The following is a 6,961-nucleotide window of genomic DNA, read 5'->3' as shown; positions in this document are numbered from 1 at the left end:
CCAAAAGGTGGCGTATGAGACACGTCAAACCCAGGTTTCAGTCCGGTGGTAAAAGAAAAGTCCGCAGCTCCAGACTCGCAGCAGATATCACATGTGAAGCAGCATGCGTGGATCTGGATAAATGCAGAGTTAGACTCAGGAGAGATTATTTATAATTACTCACTATTCCATTCGTATGAGAGCAGGATCAGATTCTGATCATTTTAGATTGTTTAATGTCAGGAAGAGCTCGAGTCCAGAAGTAAAGAAAGAAAGTTTCTTATTCCAAAGGTAAGTTCTTTCTTCCTTTACTTCTTAATATTTAATCCCCCCCCCCCCCCCCACACACACACACACACACACACACTGCAGTCTTTGCAGCTTCCTTAACAAGAGGAATCAGGGAAACTTCAAACTCAGAGGAAATAATAAGTTGTTGCTGCGTCTATATTGGAACATTGCGTTGCTCCTGGAGTGTGATGGTGTGATGCTGTGGATGAGTCTCTCTCTCTCTCTCTCTGTGTGCCTCTCCCTCTCTCTCTCTCTCTGTGCCTCTCCTCCCTCTTTCAGCTCTATGTGACTCTGCAGTTAACAATCAGATTTTCCTCCTGCTGTCTGAAGCTCTCTGTGAGTAACTTTCCTATTTCCATTATGTGCTGCGTGATAATCTGCTGCTGTGACACTTGTGACATGTAGAATGATGTAGAATGATGTAGAATGATGTAGAATGATGTAGAATAAGTGACTGCTGGAGGATGAGTGCTGTGTGACGTCTTTATATATCAGGTTTATGTCCCTGTCACCAAAATGCTGAGATTTACTTTGAGATTACAACTTTTCTCATCTTTTTTTAACTTCTTCTCTGTTCTGTGCTTTCAATTGTTATTTCTGTGCGTGTGTGTGTGTGTGTGTGTGTGTGTGTGTGGCCTCCTCTGAGCCCAGCTGATCATTTCAAACATCTGGATCATGTCAAACAAGATGAGTGTTTCATTGTTAAAAAAAGAAAAGAAAGAAAGCTTCTGTTTGGACGAGTGATCTGAGGTTCCTGGCTTCTTTATCTTTTTTTAAACATAACATAGGATTAATTTACTGTTCTAACATAATATTAAATGAATAACATACATTTGCATACTGATGCATAATATTGATTATTTTGGTTACAGCTACTGTAACTTCAAAATCATTGTATGCATAAAAAATAAATGTAGCCTATGAATCTGTGAAATTTAAAAGAGATGCTTTAAAATTTGATTTTATCTGGTATCATTACCAACAAAAACAATTCCACATGAATCCTTTTTATTTCTAAAATCTGTCTCTTTATTTAAATCGCGTGATTATTCAAATTAATAACGTCTGTAAGATGAGTCTTTTATTTTTAGCGTGTTCTTTAAATGTTGTAATTTAATTATCTAATGATAATATTAACAACAACAACGCAGTGTTAAAACAATAGAATAAGAATAAAACGCTCGACATGACAAGATGAATATGTTGGACAGGATGATGTGTAAAAATAAAATCTATCTGGAAAAGCTGAGGTGGATAATGTGACGTGAAATTTCCAAAGATTTGAAGGGAGAGCAGATGTGTGAGTGGCGTGTGGATCAAAACGTACTGCGATATCATCAGGATTCACTTTTTATTAATTACAGAGCAAGGATCTTAACGTTGGTTGTTCTTTTAGTTCCCGATTGATTTTTATGCAAATATGACACAAGTCTAAACTGGTCCCTGAACTCTTCCTCCTCCCCTCACCGTGATTGTCTCTTCCGCTCACATCACATATTTTCTCTGTTCCTTCAACAAACGTTTCGTTCTGAAACTCTTTCACTTTAACTCTGGAGAGGTCAGCGCGTAATTTCTCCTATAATATTTATTTTATATGGAACGTGTCACTTAAAGAAAAAAGTGAACCAAGGAGAGAAGTCGCGCTCATCTGTGTGTGTGTGTGTGTGTGTGTGTGTGTGTGTGTGTGTGTGTGTGTGTGTGTAGCCTGTGCAGTGATGATCATTTAAGTAAAGCTTATTAAAGTGAATAAAGTGCGGCCAGTAACCATCCTCCCTGACTCCACTTTTCCTCCACCACACATCCCTCTCTCTCTTTCTCTCTTGCATCTCTTGTCTGAGAGGAGGAGGGGTGAGGAGGGGTGGGGTGTGTGTGTGGGGGGGTAGTCCTGCCTCTTTGCCTTCCTCAGATCAATGCCCTGGCCACTCACTTTCTGATGTTGCACGACGGGAAATGCTTTGAATACTTGCGACATGGCTGCGCGCATTGATTGCCAAGATTGACAGCATCAGCTCCGTCTCCTCTTGTCTGGGTGAGAGAGAGAGAGAAAAGGGGGGGAGATAGAAAGAGAGAGAGAGAGAACAGGTAGTCGAACTACAACAGTCACTTGTTTTTTTTGTGAGTGGGACAGCTGAAGTTCGCAGACAGAGTAGACACGGGGATCCCTCCTGCGCACAGCCGCGTGTGAGTAAGTTTTCCGTCCAGCAGATATAGCTCAGACACCGTCTTCGCGCAAAGGCACAAGGGGGGAAGGACGCACGGTTATCGACTCCACGGCCCGGATCCTCAAGGTAAACAACACGTCCCACTCGACTTTGTCAACACGCAACACTGCGGTGTGCTGACGCTTTCATCTTCTGTGTGTTTTTGTTGCCGACCCCCCCCCCCCCCCCTCAAAAAAAGTGGAGCGGAGCGCGCTGTCTGTCAGCGGAGCGGCGCGGCACAGACACGGTGCGCGCGGTTCAGCTGGAAAACCACTTCCAGAAAGTAAAGTAGACGTGTTGGGTCCACGAGGTGTGTGTGTGTGAGAAAGAGTGCGCGAGTGTGTGCGTGACCGTCAAAACTTTAATTACCGCGATGATCTGACGCTTCGCTTTCACCAAAACACGCCGAAGTAAGAGGAGGAGGCGGAGAGTGGCGCGTTTACGAGCTGGATTCACCGCGGAAATCAGCGAATCTGAGCGATAACCGACAACTAACTTGGTCACAAGTGAGCCCGGACACATCCTCAAACATCGCTGCCAGGTTTGAAATCACATCTGTTATTTGTTTCTCTTTGTTTATTTCAGCAGCCGTACGAGCGGACACGCGCAGTTCAGGCTCAAACAGCAGAGTTCAGACTGTTGATCGCACTTTAACCAAACATCATAAACCAGCGGTTCTTACTGTTGTGTTGAACGTGTAAATGTTGACAGTGGGTTGGTGTGTGTTGTTTACATGTCCCGTAACTTTCCTCTTGTGCTGGTGGCAGTTTCACTGTGTGTCCACGACGCGGTACCATTCATTGACAGTGACGTGCGTCCCGGCAGCTCTCCTCTTCTCTGAGCTGGACAAGTTTCACGCGAAGCCTTGTTTCTACCTTTTTCCCACATTCCCCTGCTCTTACCCTCCTAACTGCTTCTGTCGTCCGCACATTTTCTATCTGATTTTCTAATTGTCAGAAACCCAGAGTTTGTGTGCGGCCCCGGTTCAGGCTGCTGCTGGGAATCCACTCTTCCCTACAACTTTCTCGGCAGGTCACGGGGAATTGACCCGTAAAGAATGCATAAGCCATAAATTAAATTCAACAATGTCCATTTAGAGGAGATGCACTTGAACGGACTCTTTTTCTTCCATTTACGCAGAAGGCTGTGGAGCTCGGCGGACTCAGCACAAGTTCAGTGTGAAAAGTGCCAACGTGCGTAATACAGCTGCTTTTCTCGCCTTTTATTCTGCCGCTGGTACCAGACAATTAAATAACAATTAATCGGCAGGTCTTTAAATAGAATCATTATTGTTTCGATATTTTTAGATCATAACGTAAACTCAAATTATTTTCTGATTATTTGGAAATCAATTGAAATTTTTTGGATATAATTTTATGATGCACAAAGTTAGTGATTAATTAAGTTTATTATAAAGGTAAAACAAGTTAAATATAACTGATGAAGGGGTGGGATTGGCAGCGTGTTACGCAGACGTGTCTCCTGATTTTAGGAAATTTTCCTAAAACAAATGCAGAAGTTATGGTATTATTTTAATTAGAATAGAAAAAGACCTTAATGACAATACTGTAAACCATTTTAATTCCAACCATATTCATGCGTATTTGTTGTATTTATTAAAAACTGCATACCTGCGTGTTTAACCATAAACACACCTGTGGACAATGGCTTATAAATACACACTCTGCTCTTAAAACTCCTCTATTATAAAAACACATTTTCAGGCTTCTCTTAGAAATAAAATAAAAACCTTGAGTTGTTTGTGCTGAGGTAAAGTTTTGATCCTATGGAGGAGTCGCTCTCTCTCTGTGGACGCAGGTCTCCTCATAAGGTAAGGCGGTTGTGGAGACCAAATGCGAGCCTAAATGGCACGTTTATAATTAGACTGCCCATTCAGCACATTGTCCTGATTGCTATACAGGGACACTCGGCTCTGTCTGTGTCTCTATACGAGTTGGTGTGTGACGGCTGCTGCAGCTCAGCGTGTCGCTCAGCGCACACAGAGCTGAGGAGGGGAAAGAGTGAAAAGCGGCATCACAGCTCCTCTGACGCACAGAGCCCGCACTTTGCTCCCGTTTAACATCTCTCACTTATAATTTTGCACACAGGAGGAACACTCTTAATGAACCACCTTATTCCTTTGTGCACTTCTTGGCGATTTTTGCGCACAACTCGGACCATAAAAACCGAGGGAACCTTGTATGTGTGTGTGCGTGTGAATAAGATTTTTGCCTAATCCCCTCACATCACGTCTGCTGTTTTATGTTTCGGGAACATATGTGTTTTTCCATCTGTAATAGCACGATTAAAAACACAAATTGAAAAAAAAGAGTGACAGTCTGTTAGGTGCGTGATGCTGGACCGAGCAATGATATCACATTCATCATGTTTACTGACTTGGCCTCTGTATTTTCAAGGACTTAATCTGCGGGTGGATCTCGGGCTGACTTTAAGCGTTTTTATTTGCAAGACTGAGAAAAGGCACCGTGTCTCCTTCCACCTGGACTCAGCGTGTGACATTTAGATGTATCAGTAAGTTCAACGATTTTTAGGACTTTTATTTTGACACGCAGGGTCTAGAGACGCCACCCGGCTCACTTGTCCAAACAGATCCTGCTGCAGTCTGTCCCGAGTTCAATGTCTCCCGTGTTAAAGAGCAACTCTGCTGCGAGACACATTTATTTTTGCATTATTGCACATTGCTGAGCAGGAGAGGAATAAACCCATCTTTAAAATGTGTTTAGACTAAAAGCCCAAAGATGAATTATATTTCTAGATCTACTTTTTTTTTTATCCGTCCTCCTCATCCACAGGTAGGATGTGTTTGTACTGAGCTCTTGTGCCAGCAATTAGTGGGATCAAAGAAAAAGAGAAAGAGAAAAAAAGAAGAGAGAAGGAGGGAGGAAGGGAGAGAAGGAGGGGAAGGGTTGCAGACAGAAATGTGCCTTATGTGGCGTTTGAATATTTTTCTATGGCTCACTCCACATATGTGTTTTTGCCTGATGCCATGAAGTTAAGAGCACCTGCTGTTTTCTGGAGATTTTATTGTAAAGTTTAATCTCAAATCAATGAAAAATAAATCCCTGCATCAGTGCTGATCTATACATTAGTCTTTCTAATGTGTTACAATAAAAAACAGGTGTTATTTTTGTTAAAGACACACAGTGATGCAAATGAGGTGTAGGTTTAATTTTACAGCCTTGCTCCTCTGCTTTATCCGGTGTGTATTCCTCTGCAGGGGGAAAAAATGAACTCTTAAATTATATTACAACCAATTTCAACTCGTTATAACTGATTTCACAGTTAGAGGAGGAAAAAAAACCTTCTTCTATTGGCATAATTTTGCAACAGGGATATAAAGTTGAGCATGCACCAGTCTCTCTCCGACCCTTCATATCTTAAGTTGTTAGGTGTAGACGGCTCACTGCTGCGTGTATGTGATGTAGTGACATCTCCCCCCTCCCAGATATTCTGCAAGAATGCCTTCAGTCTTGACACGTATAATCATTCGATAAACATTTTGATTGGAAACGTCAAAAAAAAAAAACGCCACAGCAGTGTTGCGCCCGCCGACCAGATGTCATTTAGACCACATAACATAACTGAGACTTTACAAGTTGCATCTTCCCATATACTGAACACGTGTGTTTTTAGCAGAGAGACAGCTATTTTGTTCCAAGTGACGGGATGCTGTCAGGCGAAATCTACAGATGGGGGGTGGCAGTGGGGTGCACGGGTACAAGTCTCCGTCCGTCTCTGAGTGGTGTTAGAGGTGGCGGTGGAGTGTCTGCGAGACTCCATGATAAACAAGATGAGAGGAGGTAAACAACAGCAGGCCTGGTAAAGGTAGAGGAGGGGGGCGACAGAAGGGTGGAGGACGGCAGGAGATAATAAATGTGGCAGCACATGTTGTGACATCTGTCTTTCTAAGTGTTATCTAATTTGCTGTAGAATATTTCAACAATGATGAAAACTAACAGGGATGTGCCATATGAGAGTGTTTTTTGTATTTGTTGCTTCAATGAGAAGTTTGTGATAAGTTAGTGACATGTCGTGATGCTTGGCTTTCTGTCACGGGACCCTGTGGTTTGGCTTTGCACAGTATTATGTATAATGCATGCACACAGTGACAGAGTGTGCAACATTCGGTGAGGTAGACTGGGACTTGACGACAGTGGGATTCATGTAGTTCGGTGCATTGGTCTTGTATTTGAATGAAATGGATTTGTGCTCACGTAGGAAAAAACGTGTGGCCTTTCTCCGTCTCTCATAGAGGAGAAATACTGAAAATCGGTGCTCAGCTGAGTCATCAAGAGCAGACAGTGGGGCATCACCTCCACCAGGTCCCTGTCCTGAATGAAAAAGCTGTGGATGCGGAGCCAGGCAGATTAACGCGAGCCAGTGGAAAACACTGATGTGCCACAACGACTACTTGAAAAAAAAACCCTCTCAAGCTTTTACATTTTGAATTTCATTTGCCAGCATCTGAT

The 6,961-nt window shown here is 42.8% G+C and overlaps 1 protein-coding gene across 14 annotated transcripts in view; it reads left to right on the top strand.

The window, feature by feature from the left end:
- Positions 1 to 230: 230 nt before the first annotated feature.
- Positions 231 to 6,961, top strand: part of sox6 (SRY-box transcription factor 6) — a 133,843-nt gene continuing 127,112 nt past the window's right edge. For 6 of the 14 annotated variants that reach the window (XM_020098621.2, XM_069524445.1, XM_069524427.1 and 3 more), the window contains exon 1: positions 2,141 to 2,558. The gene's annotated coding sequence lies outside the window, so the exon portion shown is untranslated. Of the gene's footprint in view, positions 271 to 543; positions 607 to 2,140; positions 2,559 to 2,670; positions 3,013 to 6,961 lie in introns of those variants that run through there. The other 8 variants (XM_069524448.1, XM_069524431.1, XM_069524464.1 and 5 more) reach the window with 5 other exon arrangements.

Source organism: Paralichthys olivaceus, chromosome 1 (genome assembly GCF_024713975.1).
Source record: "Paralichthys olivaceus isolate ysfri-2021 chromosome 1, ASM2471397v2, whole genome shotgun sequence".
In the NCBI taxonomy this organism is placed as follows: Eukaryota; Metazoa; Chordata; class Actinopteri; order Pleuronectiformes; family Paralichthyidae; genus Paralichthys; species Paralichthys olivaceus.
Note: the sequence above shows the minus strand (reverse complement) of the source record. Positions and strands in the feature narration are given on the sequence as shown.